This window comes from Lissotriton helveticus, chromosome 7 (assembly GCF_964261635.1).
Source record: "Lissotriton helveticus chromosome 7, aLisHel1.1, whole genome shotgun sequence".
Taxonomy (NCBI): domain Eukaryota; kingdom Metazoa; phylum Chordata; class Amphibia; order Caudata; family Salamandridae; genus Lissotriton; species Lissotriton helveticus.
In genome coordinates, this window is record NC_136068.1 from 1,960,144,937 (window position 1) to 1,960,166,521 (window position 21,585).

The 21,585-nt window shown below is 47.3% G+C and overlaps 1 protein-coding gene across 1 annotated transcript in view; it reads left to right on the forward strand.

The window, feature by feature from the left end:
- The window catches only part of LOC144770984 (putative cation-transporting ATPase 13A4), a 1,004,626-nt gene that overhangs the window by 798,910 nt on the left and 184,131 nt on the right, over positions 1-21,585 (forward strand). The window lies entirely within an intron of this gene.

Consider the following 21,585-nt stretch of genomic DNA (forward strand, 5'->3'; position numbering starts at 1 on the left):
ATATCTCCTCATTTACCTCCACTGTTGTCTCCTTCTGCACAGCTTTAAATCTGGGCTGCAGCTGATATCTCCTCAGTTACCTCCACTGGTGTCTCCTTCGACACAGCTTCAAATCTGCGGCTGCAGCTAAGATCTTCTCTTTTACCTCCACTGGTGTGTCCTTCTAAACAGCTTCAAATCTGGCGCTGCAGCTAAGATCTTCTCTTTTACCTCCACTGGTCTGTCCTTCTACACAGCTTTAAATCTGGGGCTGCAGCTGATATCTCATTTACCTCCACTGGTGTGTCCTTCTACACAGCTTTAAATCTGGGCTGCAGCTGGTATCTCCTCATTTACCTCCACTGGTGTCTCCTTCTACACAGCTTCAAATCTGGAGCTGCAGATGATATCTCCTCATTTACCTCCACTGGTGTCTCCTTCTACACAGCTTTAAATCTGGGGCTGCAGCTGATATCTCCTCATTTACCTCCACTGGTGTCTCCTTCTACACAGCTTCAAATCTGGGCTGCAGCTGAGATCTCCTCTTTTACCTCCACTGGTGTGTCCTTCTACACAGCTTTAAATCTGGGCTGCAGCTGAGATCTCCTCATTTACCTCCACTGGTGTGTCCTTCTAAACAGCTTCAAATCTGGGCTGCAGCTGATATCTCCTCATTTACCTCCACTGGTGTGTCCTTCTACACAGCTTTAAATCTGGGCTGCAGCTGATATCTCCTCATTTACCTCCACTGGTGTCTCCTTCTACACAGCTTTAAATCTGGGGCTGCAGCTGATATCTCCTCATTTACCTCCACTGGTGTCTCCTTCTACACAGCTTCAAATCTGGGCTGCAGCTGATATCTCATCATTTACCTCCACTGGTGTGTCCTTCTCTTTTACCTCCACTGGTGTGTCCTTCTACACAGCTTTAAATCTGGGCTGCAGCTGATATCTCCTCATTTACCTCCACTGGTGTGTCCTTCGACACAGCTTCAAATCTGCGGCTGCAGCTAAGATCTTCTCTTTTACCTCCACTGGTGTGTCCTTCTAAACAGCTTCAAATCTGGGGCTGCAGCTAAGATCTTCTCTTTTACCTCCACTGGTCTGTCCTTCTACACAGCTTTAAATCTGGGGCTGCAGCTGATATCTCATTTACCTCCACTGGTGTGTCCTTCTACACAGCTTTAAATCTGGGCTGCAGCTGGTATCTCCTCATTTACCTCCACTGGTGTCTCCTTCTACACAGCTTCAAATCTGGAGCTGCAGCTGATATCTCCTCATTTACCTCCACTGGTGTCTCCTTCTACACAGCTTCAAACCTGGAGCTGCAGCTGATATCTCCTCATTTACCTCCACTGGTGTCTCCTTCTACACAGCTTCAAATCTGGGCTGCAGCTGAGATCTCCTCTTTTACCTCCACTGGTGTCTCCTTCTACACAGCTTCAAATCTGGGCTGCAGCTGAGATCTTCTCTTTTACCTCCACTGGTGTGTCCTTCTACACAGCTTCAAATCTGGAGCTGCAGCTGATATCTCCTCATTTACCTCCACTGGTGTCTCCTTCTACACAGCTTTAAATCTGGGCTGCAGCTGATATCTCATTTACCTCCACTGGTGTCTCCTTCTACACAGCTTTAAATCTGGGGCTGCAGCTGATATCTTCTCTTTTACCTCCACTTGTGTGTCCTTCTACACAGCTTCAAATCTGGGCTGCAGCTGAGATCTTCTCTTTTACCTCCACTGGTGTGTCCTTCTACACAGCTTCAAATCTGGAGCTGCAGCTGATATCTCCTCATTTACCTCCACTGGTGTCTCCTTCTACACAGCTTTAAATCTGGGGCTGCAGCTGATATCTTCTATTTACCTCCACTGGTGTGTCCTTCTACACAGCTTTAAATCTGGGGCTGCAGCTGATATCTTCTCTTTTACCTCCACTGGTGTCTCCTTCTACACAGCTTCAAATCTGGGCTGCAGCTGAGATCTCCTCTTTTACCTCCACTGGTGTCTCCTTCTACACAGCTTCAAATCTGGGCTGCAGCTGAGATCTCCTCAGTTACCTCCACTGGTGTCTCCTTCTACACAGCTTTAAATATGGGGCTGCAGCTGAGATCTCCTCATTTACCTCCACTGGTGTGTCATTCTACACAGCTTTAAATCTGGGCTGCAGCTGATATCTCCTCATTTACCTCAACTGGTGTGTCCTTCTACACAGCTTTAAATCTGGGCTGCAGCTAATATCTCCTCATTTACCTCCACTGGTGTCTCCTTCTACACAGCTTCAAATCTGGGCTGCAGCTGATATCTCCTCATTGACCTCAACTGGTGTGTCCTTCTACACAGCTTCAAATCTGGGGCTGCAGCTGATATCTTCTCTTTTACCTCCACTGGTGTGTCCTTCTACACAGCTTTAAATCTGGGCTGCAGCTGAGATCTCCTCATTTACCTCCACTGGTGTCTCCTTCTACACAGCTTCAAATCTGGGCTGCAGCTGAGTTCTTCTCTTTTACCTCCACTGGTGTGTCCTTCTACACAGCTTTAAATCTGGGCTGCAGCTGATATCTCCTCAGTTACCTCCACTGGTGTGTCCTTCTACACAGCTTTAAATCTGGGCTGCAGCTGATATCTTCTCATTTACCTCCACTGGTGTCTCCTTCTACACAGCTTTAAATCTGGGGCTGCAGCTTAGTTCTTCTCTTTTACCACCACTGGTGTGTCCTTCTACACAGCTTTAAATCTGGAGCTGCAGCTAAGATCTTCTCTTTTACCTCCACTGGTGTGTCCTTCTACACAGCTTCAAATCTGGGTTGCAGCTGATATCTCATCATTTACCTCCACTGGTGTCTCCTTCTACACAGCTTTAAATCTGGGGCTGTAGCTGAGTTCTTCTCTTTTACCTCCACTGGTGTGTCCTTCTACACAGCTTTAAATCTGGGGCTGCAGCTAAGATCTTCTCTTTTACCTCCACTGGTGTGTCCTTCTACACAGCTTCAAATCTGGGCTGCAGCTGATATCTCCTCCTTTACCTCCACTGGAGTGTCCTTCTACACAGCTTTAAATCTGGGGCTGCAGCTAAGATCTTCTCTTTTACCTCCACTGGTGTGTCCTTCTACACAGCTTCAAATCTGGGCTGCAGCTGAGATCTTCTCTTTTACCTCCACTGGTGTGTCCTTCTACACAGCTTCAAATCTGGAGCTGCAGCTGATATCTCCTCATTTACCTCCACTGGTGTCTCCTTCTACACAGCTTTAAATCTGGGTTGCAGCTGATATCGCATTTACCACCACTGGTGTGTCCTTCTACACAGCTTTAAATCTGGGCTGCAGCTGAGATCTCCTCATTTACCACCACTGGTGTGTCCTTCTACACAGCTTCAAATCTGGGCTGCAGCTGAGATCTTCTCTTTTACCTCCACTGGTGTCTCCTTCTACACAGCTTTAAATCTGGGCTGCAGCTGATATCTCATTTACCTCCACTGGTGTCTCCTTCTACACAGCTTTAAATCTGGGCTGCAGCTGAGATCTCCTCCTTTACCTCCACTGGAGTGTCCTTCTACACAGCTTTAAATCTGGGGCTGCAGCTAAGATCTTCTCTTTTACCTCCACTGGTGTCTCCTTCTACACAGCTTTAAATCTGGGCTGCAGCTGAGATCTTCTCTTTTACCTCCACTGGTGTGTCCTTCTACACAGCTTCAAATCTGGGCTGCAGCTGAGATCTTCTCTTTTACCTCCACTGGTGTGTCCTTCTACACAGCTTCAAATCTGGAGCTGCAGCTGATATCTCCTCATTTACCTCCACTGGTGTCTCCTTCTACACAGCTTTAAATCTGGGGCTGCAGCTGATATCTTCTATTTACCTCCACTGGTGTGTCCTTCTACACAGCTTTAAATCTGGGGCTGCAGCTGATATCTTCTCTTTTACCTCCACTGGTGTCTCCTTCTACACAGCTTCAAATCTGGGCTGCAGCTGAGATCTCCTCTTTTACCTCCACTGGTGTCTCCTTCTACACAGCTTCAAATCTGGGCTGCAGCTGAGATCTCCTCAGTTACCTCCACTGGTGTCTCCTTCTACACAGCTTTAAATATGGGGCTGCAGCTGAGATCTCCTCATTTACCTCCACTGGTGTGTCATTCTACACAGCTTTAAATCTGGGCTGCAGCTGATATCTCCTCATTTACCTCAACTGGTGTGTCCTTCTACACAGCTTTAAATCTGGGCTGCAGCTAATATCTCCTCATTTACCTCCACTGGTGTGTCCTTCTACACAGCTTTAAATATGGGGCTGCAGCTGAGATCTCCTCATTTACCTCCACTGGTGTGTCATTCTACACAGCTTTAAATCTGGGCTGCAGCTGATATCTCCTCATTTACCTCAACTGGTGTGTCCTTCTACACAGCTTCAAATCTGGGCTGCAGCTGATATCTCCTCATTGACCTCAACTGGTGTGTCCTTCTACACAGCTTCAAATCTGGGGCTGCAGCTGATATCTTCTCTTTTACCTCCACTGGTGTGTCCTTCTACACAGCTTTAAATCTGGGCTGCAGCTGAGATCTCCTCATTTACCTCCACTGGTGTCTCCTTCTACACAGCTTTAAATCTGGGGATGCAGCTAAGATCTTCTCTTTTACCTCCACTGGTGTCTCCTTCTACACAGCTTCAAATCTGGGCTGCAGCTGAGTTCTTCTCTTTTACCTCCACTGGTGTCTCCTTCTACACAGCTTTAAATCTGGGCTGCAGCTGATATCTTCTCTTTTACCTCCACTGGTGTGTCCTTCTACACAGCTTTAAATCTGGGCTGCAGCTGATATCTCCTCAGTTACCTCCACTGGTGTGTCCTTCTACACAGCTTTAAATCTGGGCTGCAGCTGATATCTTCTCATTTACCTCCACTGGTGTCTCCTTCTACACAGCTTTAAATCTGGGGCTGCAGCTTAGTTCTTCTCTTTTACCACCACTGGTGTGTCCTTCTACACAGCTTTAAATCTGGAGCTGCAGCTAAGATCTTCTCTTTTACCTCCACTGGTGTGTCCTTCTACACAGCTTCAAATCTGGGCTGCAGCTGATATCTCCTCATTTACCTCCACTGGTGTGTCCTTCTACACAGCTTTAAATCTGGGCTGCAGCTGATATCTCCTCAGTTACCTCCACTGGTGTGTCCTTCTACACAGCTTTAAATCTGGGCTGCAGCTGATATCTCCTCAGTTACCTCCACTGGTGTGTCCTTCTACACAGCTTTAAATCTGGGCTGCAGCTGATATCTTCTCATTTACCTCCACTGGTGTCTCCTTCTACACAGCTTTAAATCTGGGGCTGCAGCTTAGTTCTTCTCTTTTACCACCACTGGTGTGTCCTTCTACACAGCTTCAAATCTGGGTTGCAGCTGATATCTCATCATTTACCTCCACTGGTGTCTCCTTCTACACAGCTTTAAATCTGGGGCTGTAGCTGAGTTCTTCTCTTTTACCTCCACTGGTGTGTCCTTCTACACAGCTTTAAATCTGGGGCTGCAGCTAAGATCTTCTCTTTTACCTCCACTGGTGTGTCCTTCTACACAGCTTCAAATCTGGAGCTGCAGCTGATATCTCATCATTTACCTCCACTGGAGTGTCCTTCTACACAGCTTTAAATCTGGGCTGCAGCTGATATCTCCTCATTTACCTCCACTGGTGTGTCCTTCTACACAGCTTTAAATCTGGGCTGCAGCTGATATCTCCTCATTTACCTCCACTGGTGTGTCCTTCTACACAGCTTTAAATCTGGGCTGCAGCTGATATCTCCTCATTTACCTCCACTGGTGTGTCCTTCTACACAGCTTTAAATCTGGGCTGCAGCTGAGATCTTCTCTTTTACCTCCACTGGTGTGTCCTTCTACACAGCTTTAAATCTGGGGCTGCAGCTAAGATCTTCTCTTTTACCTCCACTGGTGTGTCCTTCTAAACAGCTTCAAATCTGCGGCTGCAGCTAAGATCTTCTCTTTTACCTCCACTGGTGTGTCCTTCTAAACAGCTTCAAATCTGCGGCTGCAGCTAAGATCTCCTCATTTACCTCCACTGGTATCTCCTTCTACACAGCTTCAAATCTGCGGCTGCAGCTGATATCTTCTCTTTTACCTCCACTGGTGTGTCCTTCTACACAGCTTTAAATCTGGGCTGCAGCTGAGTTCTTCTCTTTTACCTCCACTGGTGTGTCCTTCTACACAGCTTTAAATCTGGGGCTGCAGCTGAGATCTTCTCTTTCATCTCCACTGGTGTGTCCTTCTACACAGCTTTAAATCTTGGGCTGCAGCTGATATCTTCTCTTTTACCTCCACTGGTGTGTCCTTCTACACAGCTTCAAATCTGGGCTGCAGCTGATATCTCCTCATTTACCTCCACTGGTGTGTCCTTCTACACAGCTTTAAATCTGGGCTGCAGCTGAGATCTCCTCATTTACCTCCACTGTGTGTCCTTCTACACAGCTTTAAATCTGGGCTGCAGCTGATATCTCCTCATTTACCTCCACTGGTGTGTCCTTCTACACAGCTTCAAATCTGGAGCTGCAGCTGATATCTCATCATTTACCTCCACTGGTGTGTCCTTCTCTTTTACCTCCACTGGAGTGTCCTTCTACACAGCTTTAAATCTGGGCTGCAGCTGATATCTCCTCATTTACCTCCACTGGTGTCTCCTTCGACACAGCTTCAAATCTGCGGCTGCAGCTAAGATCTTCTCTTTTACCTCCACTGGTGTGTCCTTCTAAACAGCTTCAAATCTGCGGCTGCAGCTAAGATCTTCTCTTTTACCTCCACTGGTGTGTCCTTCTCACAGCTTTAAATCTGGGGCTGCAGCTGATATCTCATTTACCTCCACTGGTGTGTCCTTCTACACAGCTTCAAATCTGGGCTGCAGCTGATATCTCCTCATTTACCTCCACTGGTGTCTCCTTCTACACAGCTTTAAATCTGGGCTGCAGCTGATATCTCCTCATTTACCTCCACTGGTGTTTCCTTCTACACAGCTTTAAATCTGGGGCTGCAGCTGATATCTTCTCTTTTACCTCCGCTGGAGTGTCCTTCTACACAGCTTTAAATCTGGGCTGCAGCTGATATCCCCTCATTTACCTCCACTGGTGTCTCCTTCGACACAGCTTCAAATCTGCGGCTGCAGCTAAGATCTTCTCTTTTACCTCCACTGGTGTGTCCTTCTAAACAGCTTCAAATCTGGGGCTGCAGCTAAGATCTTCTCTTTTACCTCCACTGGTGTGTCCTTCTACACAGCTTTAAATCTGGGGCTGCAGCTGATATCTCATTTACCTCCACTGGTGTGTCCTTCTACACAGCTTTAAATCTGGGCTGCAGCTGGTATCTCCTCATTTACCTCCACTGGTGTCTCCTTCTACACAGCTTCAAATCTGGAGCTGCAGCTGATATCTCCTCATTTACCTCCACTGGTGTCTCCTTCTACACAGCTTTAAATCTGGGGCTGCAGCTGATATCTTCTCATTTACCTCCACTGGTGTGTCCTTCTACACAGCTTTAAATCTGGGGCTGCAGCTAATATCTTCTCATTTACCTCCACTGGTGTGTCCTTCTACACAGCTTTAAATCTGGGGCTGCAGCTGATATCTTCTCTTTTACCTCCACTGGTGTCTCCTTCTACACAGCTTCAAATCTGGGCTGCAGCTGAGATCTTCTCTTTTACCTCCACTGGTGTCTCCTTCTACACAGCTTCAAACCTGGGCTGCAGCTGAGATCTTCTCTTTTACCTCCACTGGTGTCTCCTTCTACACAGCTTCAAATCTGGGCTGCAGCTGAGTTCTTCTCTTTTACCTCCACTGGTGTGTCCTTCTACACAGCTTTAAATGTGGGCTGCAGCTGATATCTCCTTAGTTACCTCCACTGGTGTGTCCTTCTACACAGCTTTAAATCTGGGCTGCAGCTGATATCTTCTCATTTACCTCCACTGGTGTCTCCTTCGACACAGCTTTAAATCTGGGGCTGCAGCTGAGTTCTTCTCTTTTACCTCAACTGGTGTGTCCTTCTACACAGCTTTAAATCTGGGGCTGCAGCTAAGATCTTCTCTTTTACCTCATCTGGTGTGTCCTTCTACACAGCTTTAAATCTGGGCTGCAGCTGATATCTCCTCATTTACCTCCACTGGTGTCTCCTTCGACACAGCTTCAAATCTGCGGCTGCAGCTAAGATCTTCTCTTTTACCTCCACTGGTGTGTCCTTCTAAACAGCTTCAAATCTGGGGCTGCAGCTGATATCTTCTCTTTTACCTCCACTGGAGTGTCCTTATACACAGCTTTAAATCTGGGCTGCAGCTGATATCTCCTCATTTACCTCCACTGGTGTCTCCTTCTACACAGCTTCAAATCTGCGGCTGCAGCTAAGATCTTCTCTTTTACATCCATTGGTGTGTCCTTCTACACAGCTTTAAATCTGGGCTGCAGCTGATATCTCCTCATTTACCTCCACTGGTGTGTCCTTCTACACAGCTTTAAATCTGGGGCTGCAGCTGAGATCTTCTCTTTTACCTCCACTGGTGTGTCCTTCTACACAGCTTTAAATCTGGAGCTGCAGCTGATATCTCCTCATTTACCTCCACTTGTGTGTCCTTCTACACAGCTTCAAATCTGGGTTGCAGCTGATATCTCCTCATTTACCTCCACTGGTGTGTCCTTCTCTTTTACCTCCACTGGAGTGTCCTTCTACACAGCTTTAAATCTGGGCTGCAGCTGATATCTCCTCATTTACCTCCACTGGTGTCTCCTTCGACACAGCTTCAAATCTGCGGCTGCAGCTAAGATCTTCTCTTTTACCTCCACTGGTGTGTCCTTCTAAACAGCTTCAAATCTGGGGCTGCAGCTAAGATCTTCTCTTTTACCTCCACTGGTGTGTCCTTGTACACAGCTTTAAATCTGGGCTGCAGCTGATATCTCCTCATTTACCTCCACTGGTGTCTCCTTCGACACAGCTTCAAATCTGCGGCTGCAGCTAAGATCTTCTCTTTTACCTCCACTGGTGTGTCCTTCTAAACAGCTTCAAATCTGGGCTGCAGCTGATATCTCCTCATTTACCTCCACTGGTGTCTCCTTCTACACAGCTTTAAATCTGGGCTGCAGCTGATATCTCCTCATTTACCTCCACTGGTGTGTCCTTCTACACAGCTTTAAATCTGGGGCTGCAGCTGATATCTTCTCTTTTACCTCCACTGGAGTGTCCTTCTACACAGCTTTAAATCTGGGCTGCAGCTGATATCTCCTCATTTACCTCCACTGGTGTCTCCTTCTACACAGCTTCAAATCTGCGGCTGCAGCTAAGATCTTCTCTTTTACCTCCACTGGTGTGTCCTTCTACACAGCTTTAAATCTGGGCTGCAGCTGATATCTCCTCATTTACCTCCACTGGTGTGTCCTTCTACACAGCTTTAAATCTGGGGCTGCAGCTGAGATCTTCTCTTTTACCTCCACTGGTGTGTCCTTCTACACAGCTTCAAATCTGGGCTGCAGCTGATATCTCCTATTTTACCTCCACTGGTGTGTCCTTCTACACAGCTTTAAATCTGGGGCTGCAGCAGAGATCTTCTCTTTCATCTCCACTGGTGTGTCCTTCTACACAGCTTTAAATCTTGGGCTGCAGCTGATATCTTCTCTTTTACCTCCACTGGTTACTCCTTCTACACAGCTTCAAATCTGGGCTGCAGCTGATATCTCCTCATTTACCTCCACTGGTGTGTCCTTCTACACAGCTTTAAATCTGGGCTGCAGCTGAGATCTCCTCATTTACCTCCACTGTGTGTCCTTCTACACAGCTTTAAATCTGGGGCTGCAGCTGAGATCTCCTCATTTGCCTCAACTGGTGTGTCCTTCTACACAGCTTTAAATCTGGGGCTGCAGCTGATATCTTATCTTTTACCTCTACTGGAGTGTCCTTCTACACAGCTTTAAATCTGGGGCTGCAGCTGATATCTTCTCTTTTACCTCCACTGGTGTGTCCTTCTACACAGCTTTAAATCTGGGTCTGCAGCTGATATCTCCTCTTTTACCTCCACTGGTGTGTCCTTCTACACAGCTTTAAATCTGGGCTGCAGCTGAGATCTCCTCAGATACCTCCACTGGTGTCTTCTTCTACACAGCTTTACATCTGGGGCTGCAGCTGATATCTTCTCTTTTACCTCCACTGGTGTGTCCTTCTACACAGCTTTAAATCTGGGACTGCAGCTGATATCTCCTCAGTTACCTCCACCTGTTTGTCCTTCTACACAGCTTCAAATCTGGGGCTGCAGCTGAGTTCTTCTCTTTCACCTCCACTGGTGTCTCCTTCTACACAGCTTTAAATCTGGAGCTGCAGCTGAGTTCTTCTCTTTTACCTCCACTGGAGTGTCCTTCTACACAGCTTCAAATCTGGGGCTGCAGCTGAGTTCTTCTCTTTTACCTCCACTGGAGTGTCCTTCTACACAGCTTTAAATCTGGAGCTGCAGCTGAGTTCTTCTCTTTTACCTCCACTGGAGTGTCCTTCTACACAGCTTTAAATCTGGGGCTGCAGCTGAGATCTCCTCATTTGCCTCAACTGGTGTGTCCTTCTACACAGCTTTAAATCTGGGGCTGCAGCTGATATCTTATCTTTTACCTCTACTGGAGTGTCCTTCTACACAGCTTTAAATCTGGGGCTGCAGCTGATATCTTCTCTTTTACCTCCACTGGTGTGTCCTTCTACACAGCTTTAAATCTGGGTCTGCAGCTGATATCTCCTCTTTTACCTCCACTGGTGTGTCCTTCTACACAGCTTTAAATCTGGGCTGCAGCTGAGATCTCCTCAGATACCTCCACTGGTGTCTTCTTCTACACAGCTTTACATCTGGGGCTGCAGCTGATATCTTCTCTTTTACCTCCACTGGTGTGTCCTTCTACACAGCTTTAAATCTGGGACTGCAGCTGATATCTCCTCAGTTACCTCCACCTGTTTGTCCTTCTACACAGCTTCAAATCTGGGGCTGCAGCTGAGTTCTTCTCTTTCACCTCCACTGGTGTCTCCTTCTACACAGCTTTAAATCTGGAGCTGCAGCTGAGTTCTTCTCTTTTACCTCCACTGGAGTGTCCTTCTACACAGCTTCAAATCTGGGGCTGCAGCTGAGTTCTTCTCTTTTACCTCCACTGGAGTGTCCTTCTACACAGCTTTAAATCTGGAGCTGCAGCTGAGTTCTTCTCTTTTACCTCCACTGGAGTGTCCTTCTACACAGCTTTAAATCTGGAGCTGCAGCTGAGTTCTTCTCTTTTACCTCCACTGGTGTGTCCTTCTACACAACTTTAAATCTGGGCTGCAGCTGATATCTCCTCATTTACCTCCACTGGTGTCTCCTTCTACACAGCTTCAAATCTGGAGCTGCAGCTGATATCTCCTCATTTACCTCCACTGGTGTCTCCTCCTACACAGCTTCAAATCTGGGCTGCAGCTGAGATCTTCTCTTTTACCTCCACTGGTGTGTCCTTCTACACAGCTTCAAATCTGGGCTGCAGCTGAGATCTTCTCTTTTACCTCCACTGGTGTCTCCTTCTACACAGCTTCAAATCTGGGCTGCAGCTGATATCTCCTCATTTACCTCCACTGGTGTGTCCTTCTACACAGCTTTAAATCTGGGCTGCAGCTGAGATCTCCTCATTTACCTCCACTGTGTGTCCTTCTACACAGCTTTAACTCTGGGGCTGCAGCTGAGATCTCCTCATTTGCCTCAACTGGTGTGTCCTTCTACACAGCTTTAAATCTGGGGCTGCAGCTGATATCTTATCTTTTACCTCTACTGGAGTGTCCTTCTACACAGCTTTAAATCTGGGCTGCAGCTGACATCTCCTCAGATACCTCCACTGGTGTCTTCTTCTACACAGCTTTAAATCTGGGGCTGCAGCTGATATCTTCTCTTTCACCTCCACTGGTGTCTCCTTCTACACAGCTTTAAATCTGGGGCTGCAGCTGAGTTCTTCTCTTTTACCTCCACTGGAGTGTCCTTCTACACAGCTTCAAATCTGGGGCTGCAGCTGAGTTCTTCTCTTTTACCTCCACTGGTGTCTCCTTCTACACAGCTTTAAATCTGGGGCTGCAGCTGATATCTCATTTACCTCCACTGGTGTGTCCTTCTACACAGCTTTAAATCTGGGCTGCAGCTGATATCTCCTCATTTACCTCCACTGGTGTCTCCTTCTACACAGCTTCAAATCTGGAGCTGCATCTGATATCTCCTCATTTACCTCCACTGGTGTCTCCTTCTACACAGCTTCAAATCTGGGCTGCAGCTGAGATCTTCTCTTTTACCTCCACTGGTGTGTCCTTCTACACAGCTTCAAATCTGGGCTGCAGCTGAGATCTTCTCTTTTACCTCCACTGGTGTCTCCTTCTACACAGCTTCAAATCTGGGCTGCAGCTGATATCTCCTCATTTACCTCAACTGGTGTGTCCTTCTACACAGCTTTAAATCTGGGCTGCAGCTGATATCTCCTCATTTACCTCCATTGGTGTCTCCTTCTACACAGCTTCAAATCTGGGCTGCAGCTGATATCTCCTCATTTACCTCAACTGGTGTGTCCTCCTACACAGCTTCAAATCTGGGGCTACAGCTGAGATCTCCTCATTTACCTCCACTGGAGTGTCCTTCTACACAGCTTTAAATCTGGGGCTGCAGCTGAGATCTCCTTATTTGCCTCCACTGGTGTCTCCTTCTACACAGCTTCAAATCTGGGCTGCAGCTGAGATCTTCTCTTTTACCTCCACTGGTGTCTCCTTCTACACAGCTTCAAATCTGGGCTGCAGCTGAGTTCTTCTCTTTTACCTCCACTGGTGTGTCCTTCTACACAGCTTTAAATGTGGGCTGCAGCTGATATCTCCTCAGTTACCTCCACTGGTGTGTCCGTCTACACAGCTTTACATCTGGGCTGCAGCTGATATCTTCTCATTTACCTCCACTGGTGTCTCCTTCTACACAGCTTTAAATCTGGGGCTGTAGCTGAGTTCTTCTCTTTTACCTCCACTGGTGTGTCCTTCTACACAGCTTTAAATCTGGGGCTGCAGCTAAGATCTTCTCTTTTACCTCCACTGGTGTGTCCTTCTACACAGCTTCAAATCTGGGCTGCAGCTGATATCTCCTCCTTTACCTCCACTGGTGTCTCCTTCTACACAGCTTCAAATCTGGGGCTGCAGCTAAGATCTTCTCTTTTACCTCCACTGGTGTGTCCTTCTACACAGCTTTAAATCTGGGGCTGCAGCTGATATCTCATTTACCTCCACTGGTGTGTCCTTCTACACAGCTTTAAATCTGGGCTGCAGCTGATATCTCCTCATTTACCTCCACTGGTGTGTCCTTCTACACAGCTTCAAATCTGGGCTGCAGCTGATATCTCCTCCTTTACCTCCACTGGTGTCTCCTTCTACACAGCTTCAAATCTGGGGCTGCAGCTAAGATCTTCTCTTTTACCTCCACTGGTGTGTCCTTCTACACAGCTTTAAATCTGGGGCTGCAGCTGATATCTCATTTACCTCCACTGGTGTGTCCTTCTACACAGCTTTAAATCTGGGCTGCAGCTGGTATCTCCTCATTTACCTCCACTGGTGTCTCCTTCTACACAGCTTCAAATCTGGAGCTGCAGCTGATATCTCCTCATTTACCTCCACTGGTGTCTCCTTCTACACAGCTTTAAATCTGGGGCTGCAGCTGATATCTTCTCTTTTACCTCCACTGGTGTGTCCTTCTACACAGCTTCAAATCTGGGCTGCAGCTGAGATCTTCTCTTTTACCTCCACTGGTGTGTCCTTCTACACAGCTTCAAATCTGGAGCTGTAGCTGATATCTCCTCATTTACCTCCACTGGTGTGTCCTTCTACACAGCTTCAAATCTGGAGCTGCAGCTGATATCTCCTCATTTACCTCCACTGGTGTCTCCTTCTACACAGCTTTAAATCTGGGGCTGCAGCTGATATCTTCTCATTTACCTCCACTGGTGTGTCCTTCTACACAGCTTTAAATCTGGGGCTGCAGCTAATATCTTCTCATTTACCTCCACTGGTGTGTCCTTCTACACAGCTTTAAATCTGGGGCTGCAGCTGATATCTTCTCTTTTACCTCCACTGGTGTCTCCTTCTACACAGCTTCAAATCTGGGCTGCAGCTGAGATCTTCTCTTTTACCTCCACTGGTGTCTCCTTCTACACAGCTTCAAACCTGGGCTGCAGCTGAGATCTTCTCTTTTACCTCCACTGGTGTCTCCTTCTACACAGCTTCAAATCTGGGCTGCAGCTGAGTTCTTCTCTTTTACCTCCACTGGTGTGTCCTTCTACACAGCTTTAAATGTGGGCTGCAGCTGATATCTCCTTAGTTACCTCCACTGGTGTGTCCTTCTACACAGCTTTAAATCTGGGCTGCAGCTGATATCTTCTCATTTACCTCCACTGGTGTCTCCTTCGACACAGCTTTAAATCTGGGGCTGCAGCTGAGTTCTTCTCTTTTACCTCAACTGGTGTGTCCTTCTACACAGCTTTAAATCTGGGGCTGCAGCTAAGATCTTCTCTTTTACCTCCACTGGTGTGTCCTTCTACACAGCTTCAAATCTGGGCTGCAGCTGATATCTCCTCATTTACCTCCACTGGTGTGTCCTTCTACACAGCTTCAAATCTGAGTTGCAGCTGATATCTCCTCATTTACCTCCACTGGTGTGTCCTTCTCTTTTACCTCCACTGGAGTGTCCTTCTACACAGCTTTAAATCTGGGCTGCAGCTGATATCTCCTCATTTACCTCCACTGGTGTCTCCTTCGACACAGCTTCAAATCTGCGGCTGCAGCTAAGATCTTCTCTTTTACCTCCACTGGTGTGTCCTTCTAAACAGCTTCAAATCTGGGGCTGCAGCTGATATCTTCTCTTTTACCTCCACTGGAGTGTCCTTATACACAGCTTTAAATCTGGGCTGCAGCTGATATCTCATCATTTACCTCCACTGGTGTGTCCTTCTCTTTTACCTCCACTGGAGTGTCCTTCTACACAGCTTTAAATCTGGAGCTGCAGCTGATATCTCCTCATTTACCTCCACTGGTGTCTCCTTCTACACAGCTTCAAATCTGCGGCTGCAGCTAAGATCTTCTCTTTTACCTCCACTGGTGTGTCCTTCTAAACAGCTTCAAATCTGGGGCTGCAGCTAAGATCTTCTCTTTTACCTCCACTGGTGTGTCCTTGTACACAGCTTTAAATCTGGGGCTGCAGCTGATATCTCATTTACCTCCACTGGTGTGTCCTTTACACAGCTTCAAATCTGGGCTGCAGCTGATATCTCCTCATTTACCTCCACTGGTGTCTCCTTCTACACAGCTTTAAATCTGGGCTGCAGCTGAGATCTCCTCAGTTACCTCCACTGGTGTGTCCTTCTACACAGCTTTAAATCTGGGGCTGCAGCTGATATCTTCTCTTTTACCTCCCCTGGTGTCTCCTTCTACACAGCTTTAAATCTGGGGCTGCAGCTGATATCTTCTCTTTTACCTCCACTGGAGTGTCCTTCTACACAGCTTTAAATCTGGGCTGCAGCTGATATCTCCTCATTTACCTCCACTGGTGTCTCCTTCTACACAGCTTCAAATCTGCGGCTGCAGCTAAGATCTTCTCTTTTACCTCCACTGGTGTGTCCTTCTACACAGCTTTAAATCTGGGCTGCAGCTGATATCTCCTCATTTACCTCCACTGGTGTCTCCTTCTACACAGCTTTAAATCTGGGGCTGCAGCTGAGATCTTCTCTTTTACCTCCACTGGTGTGTCCTTCTACACAGCTTCAAATCTGGGCTGCAGCTGATATCTCCTCTTTTACCTCCACTGGTGTGTACTTCTACACAGCTTTAAATCTGGGGCTGCAGCTGAGATCTTCTCTTTCATCTCCACTGGTGTGTCCTTCTACACAGCTTTAAATCTTGGGCTGCAGCTGATATCTTCTCTTTTACCTCCACTGGTTACTCCTTCAACACAGCTTTAAATCTGGGGCTGCAGCTGAGATCTCCTCATTTGCCTCAACTGGTGTGTCCTTCTACACAGCTTTAAATCTGGGGCTGCAGCTGATATCTTATCTTTTACCTCTACTGGAGTGTCCTTCTACACAGCTTTAAATCTGGGGCTGCAGCTGATATCTTCTCTTTTACCTCCACTGGTGTGTCCTTATACACAGCTTTAAATCTGGGCTGCAGCTGAGATCTCCTCAGATACCTCCACTGGTGTCTTCTTCTACACAGCTTTACATCTGGGGCTGCAGCTGATATCTTCTCTTTTACCTCCACTGGTGTGTCCTTCTACACAGCTTTAAATCTGGGGCTGCAGCTGATATCTCCTCAGTTACCTCCACCTGTTTGTCCTTCTACACAGCTTCAAATCTGGGGCTGCAGCTGAGTTCTTCTCTTTCACCTCCACTGGTGTCTCCTTCTACACAGCTTTAAATCTGGAGCTGCAGCTGAGTTCTTCTCTTTTACCTCCACTGGAGTGTCCTTCTACACAGCTTCAAATCTGGGGCTGCAGCTGAGTTCTTCTCATTTACCTCCACTGGTGTGTCCTTCTACACAACTTTAAATCTGGGCTGCAGCTGATATCTCCTCATTTACCTCCACGGATGTGTCCTTCTACACAGCTTCAAATCTGGAGCTGCAGCTGATATCTCCTCATTTACCTCCACTGGTGTCTCCTCCTACACAGCTTCAAATCTGGGCTGCAGCTGAGATCTTCTCTTTTACCTCCACTGGTTACTCCTTCTACACAGCTTCAAATCTGGGCTGCAGCTGATATCTCCTCATTTACCTCCACTGGTGTGTCCTTCTACACAGCTTTAAATCTGGGCTACAGCTGAGATCTCCTCATTTACCTCCACTGTGTGTCCTTCTACACAGCTTTAACTCTGGGGCTGCAGCTGAGATCTCCTCATTTGCCTCAACTGGTGTGTCCTTCTACACAGCTTTAAATCTGGGGCTGCAGCTGATATCTTATCTTTTACCTCTACTGGAGTGTCCTTCTACACAGCTTTAAATCTGGGGCTGCAGCTGATATCTTCTCTTTTACCTCCACTGGTGTGTCCTTCTACACAGCTTTAAATCTGGGTCTGCAGCTGATATCTCCTCTTTTACCTCCACTGGTGTGTCCTTCTACACAGCTTTAAATCTGGGCTGCAGCTGACATCTCCTCAGATACCTCCACTGGTGTCTTCTTCTACACAGCTTTAAATCTGGGGCTGCAGCTGATATCTTCTCTTTTACCTCCACTGGAGTGTCTTTCTACACAGCTTTAAATCTGGGCTGCAGCTGAGATCTCCTCAGATACCTCCACTGGTGTCTTCTTCTACACAGCTTTAAATCTGGGGCTGCAGCTGATATCTTCTCTTTCACCTCCACTGGTGTCTCCTTCTACACAGCTTTAAATCTGGGGCTGCAGCTGAGTTCTTCTCTTTTACCTCCACTGGAGTGTCCTTCTACACAGCTTCAAATCTGGGGCTGCAGCTGAGTTCTTCTCTTTTACCTCCACTGGTGTCTCCTTCTACACAGCTTTAAATCTGGGGCTGCAGCTGAGATCTCCTCAGTTACCTCCACTGGTGACTCCTTCTACACAGCTTTAAATCTGGGCTGCAGCTGATATCTCATTTACCTCCACTGGTGTGTCCTTCTACACAGCTTTAAATCTGGGCTGCAGCTGATATCTCCTCATTTACCTCCACTGGTGTCTCCTTCTACACAGCTTCAAATCTGGAGCTGCAGCTGATATCTCCTCATTTACCTCCACTGGTGTCTCCTTCTACACAGTTTCAAATCTGGGCTGCAGCTGAGATCTTCTCTTTTACCTCCACTGGTGTGTCCTTCTACACAGCTTCAAATCTGGGCTGCAGCTGAGATCGTCTCTTTTACCTCCACTGGTGTCTCCTTCTACACAGCTTCAAATCTGGGCTGCAGCTGATATCTCCTCATTTACCTCAACTGGTGTGTCCTTCTACACAGCTTCAAATCTGGGCTGCAGCTGATATCTCCTCATTTACCTCCACTGGTGTGTCCTTCTACACAGCTTCAAATCTGGGCTGCAGCTGAGATCGTCTCTTTTACCTCCACTGGTGTCTCCTTCTACACAGCTTCAAATCTGGGCTGCAGCTGATATCTCCTCATTTACCTCAACTGGTGTCTCCTTCTACACAGCTTTAAATCTGGGCTGCAGCTGATATCTTCTCTTTTACCTCCACTGGTGTGTCCTTCTACACAGCTTCAGATCTGGGCTGCAGCTGGTATCTCCTCATTTACCTCCACTGTGTGTCCTTCTACACAGCTTTAAATCTGGGCTGCAGCTGAGTTCTCCTCATTTACCTCCACTGGTGTGTCCTTCTACACAGCTTTAAATCTGGGGCTGCAGCTGGTATCTCCTCATTTACCTCCACTGTCTCTCCTTCTACACAGCTTTAAATCTTGGCTGCAGCTGAGTTCTCCTCTTTTACCTCCACTGGAGTGTCCTTCTACACAGCTTTAAATCTGGGCTGCAGCTGAGATCTTCTCTTTTACCTCCACTGGTGTGTCCTTCTACACAGCTTTAAATCTGGGCTGCAGCTGAGAACTCCTCATTTACCTCCACTGGTGTGTCCTTCTACACTGCTTTAAATCTGGGCTGCAGCTGATATCTCCTCAATTACCTCCACTGGTGTGTCCTTCTACACAGCTTTAAATCTGGGCTGCAGCTGATATCTCCTCATTTACCACCACTGGTGTCTCCTTCTACACAGCTTTAAATCTGGGGCTGCAGCTGATATCTTCTCATTTACCTCCACTGGTGTGTCCTTCTACACAGCTTTAAATCCGGGGCTGCAGCTAATATCTTCTCATTTACCTCCACTGGTGTGTCCTTCTACACAGCTTTAAATCTGGGGCTGCAGCTGATATCTTCTCTTTTACCTCCACTGGTGTCTCCTTCTACACAGCTTCAAATCTGGGCTGCAGCTGAGATCTCCTCAGTTACCTCCACTGGTGTCTCCTTCTACACAGCTTCAAATCTGGGCTGCAGCTGAGATCTCCTCAGTTACCTCCACTGGTGTCTCCTTCTACACAGCTTTAAATATGGGGCTGCAGTTGAGATCTCCTCATTTACCTCCACTGGTGTGTCCTTCTACACAGCTTTAAATCTGGGCTGCAGCTGATATCTCCTCATTTACCTCCACTGGTGTCTCCTTCTACACAGCTTCAAATCTGGGCTGCAGCTGGTATCTCCTCATTTACCCCAACTGGTGTGTCCTTCTACACAGCTTTAAATCTGGGCTGCAGCTGATATCTCCTCAGTTACCTCCACTGGTGTCTCCTTCTACACAGCTTCAAATCTGGGCTGCAGCTGATATCTCCTCATTTAGCTCACTGGTGTGTCCTTCTACACAGCTTCAAATCTGGGGCTGCAGCTGATATCTCCTCAGTTACCTCCACTGGTGTCTCCTTCTACACAGCTTTCAATCTGGGGCTGCAGCTGAGATCGTCTCTTTTACCTCCACTGGTGTGTCCTTCTACACAGCTTTAAATCTGGGCTGCAGCTGATATCTTCTCATTTACCTCCACTGGTGTCTCCTTCTACACAGCTTTCAATCTGGGGCTGCAGCTGAGTTCTTCTCTTTTACCTCCACTGGTGTGTCCTTCTACACAGCTTTAAATCTGGGGCTGCAGCTAAGATCTTCTCTTTTACCTCCACTGGTGTCTCCTTCTACACAGCTTCAAATCTGGGCTGCAGCTGATATCTCCTCATTTACCTCCACTGGTGTCTCCTTCTACACAGCTTTAAATTTGGGGCTGCAGCTGATATCTTCTCTTTTACCTCCACTGGTGTGTCCTTCTACACAGCTTTAAATCTGGGCTGCAGCTGAGATCTCCTCATTTACCTCCACTGGTGTGTCCTTCTACACAGCTTTAAATCTGGGGCTGCAGTTGATATCTTCTCTTTTACCTCCACTGGAGTGTCCTTCTACACAGCTTTAAATCTGGGGCTGCAGCTGATATCTTCTCTTTTACCTCCACTGGTGTGTCCTTCTACACAGCTTTAAATCTGGGGCTGCAGCTGATATCTCCTCAGTTACCTCCACTGGTGTGTCCTTCTACACAGCTTCAAATCTGGGGCTGCAGCTGAGTTCTTCTCTTTTACCTCCACTGGTGTCTCCTTCTACACAGCTTTAAATCTGGGGCTGCAGCTGAGTTCTTCTCTTTTACCTCCACTGGAGTGTCCTTCTACACAGCTTTAAATCTGGGGCTGCAGCTGATATCTTCTCTTTTACCTCCACTGGAGTGTCCTTCTACACAGCTTCAAATCTGGGGCTGCAGCTGATATCTTCTCTTTTACCTCCACTGGAGTGTCCTTCTACACAGCTTTAAATCTGGGCTGCAGCTGATATCTGCTCATTTACCTCCACTGGTGTCTCCTTCTACACAGCTTTAAATATGGGGCTGCAGCTGATATCTCCTAATTTACCTCCACTGGTGTGTCCTTCTACACAGCTTTAAATCTGGGCTGCAGCTGAGAACTCCTCATTTACCTCCACTGGTGTGTCCTTCTACACTGCTTTAAATCTGGGCTGCAGCTGATATCTCCTCAATTACCTCCACTGGTGTGTCCTTCTACACAGCTTTAAATCTGGGCTGCAGCTGATATCTCCTCATTTACCTCCACTGGTGTCTCCTTCTACACAGCTTTAAATCTGGAGCTGCAGCTGATATCTCCTCATTTACCTCCACTGGTGTGTCCTTCTACACAGCTTTAAATCTGGGCTGCAGCTGAGATCTCCTCATTTACCTCCACTGTGTGTCCTTCTACACAGCTTTAAATCTGGGGCTGCAGCTGAGATCTCCTCATTTGCCTCAACTGGTGTGTCCTTCTACACAGCTTTAAATGTGGGGCTGCAGCTGATATCTTCTCTTTTACCTCTACTGGAGTGTCCTTCTACACAGCTTTAAATCTGGGGCTGCAGCTGATATCTTCTCTTTTACCTCCACTGGTGTGTCCTTCTTCACAGCTTCAAATCTGGGCTGCAGCTGATATCTTCTCATTTACCTCCACTGGTGTGTCCTTCTACACAGCTTTAAATCTGGGTCTGCAGCTGATATCTCCTCTTTTACCTCCACTGGTGTGTCCTTCTACACAGCTTTAAATCTGGGGCTGCAGCTGATATCTTCTCTTTTACCTCCACTGAAGTGTCCTTCTACACAGCTTTAAATCTGGGGCTGCAGCTGAGCTCTCCTCATTTACCTCCACTGGTGTCTCCTTCTACACAGCTTTAAATTTGGGGCTGCAGCTGATATCTTCTCTTTTACCTCCACTGGTGTCTCCTTCTACACAGCTTTAAATCTGGGGCTGCAGCTGAGTTCTTCTCTTTTACCTCCACTGGAGTGTCCTTCTACACAGCTTTAAATCTGGGGCTGCAGCTGATATCTTCTCATTTACCCCCACTGGTGTCTCCTTCTACACAGCTTCAAATCTGGGCTGCAGCTGAGATCTTCTCTTTTACCTCCACTGGTGTCTCCTTCTACACAGCTTCAAATCTGGGCTGTAGCTGAGATCTTCTCTTTTACCTCCACTGGTGTGTCCTTCTACACAGCTTTAAATGTGGGCTGCAGCTGATATCTTCTC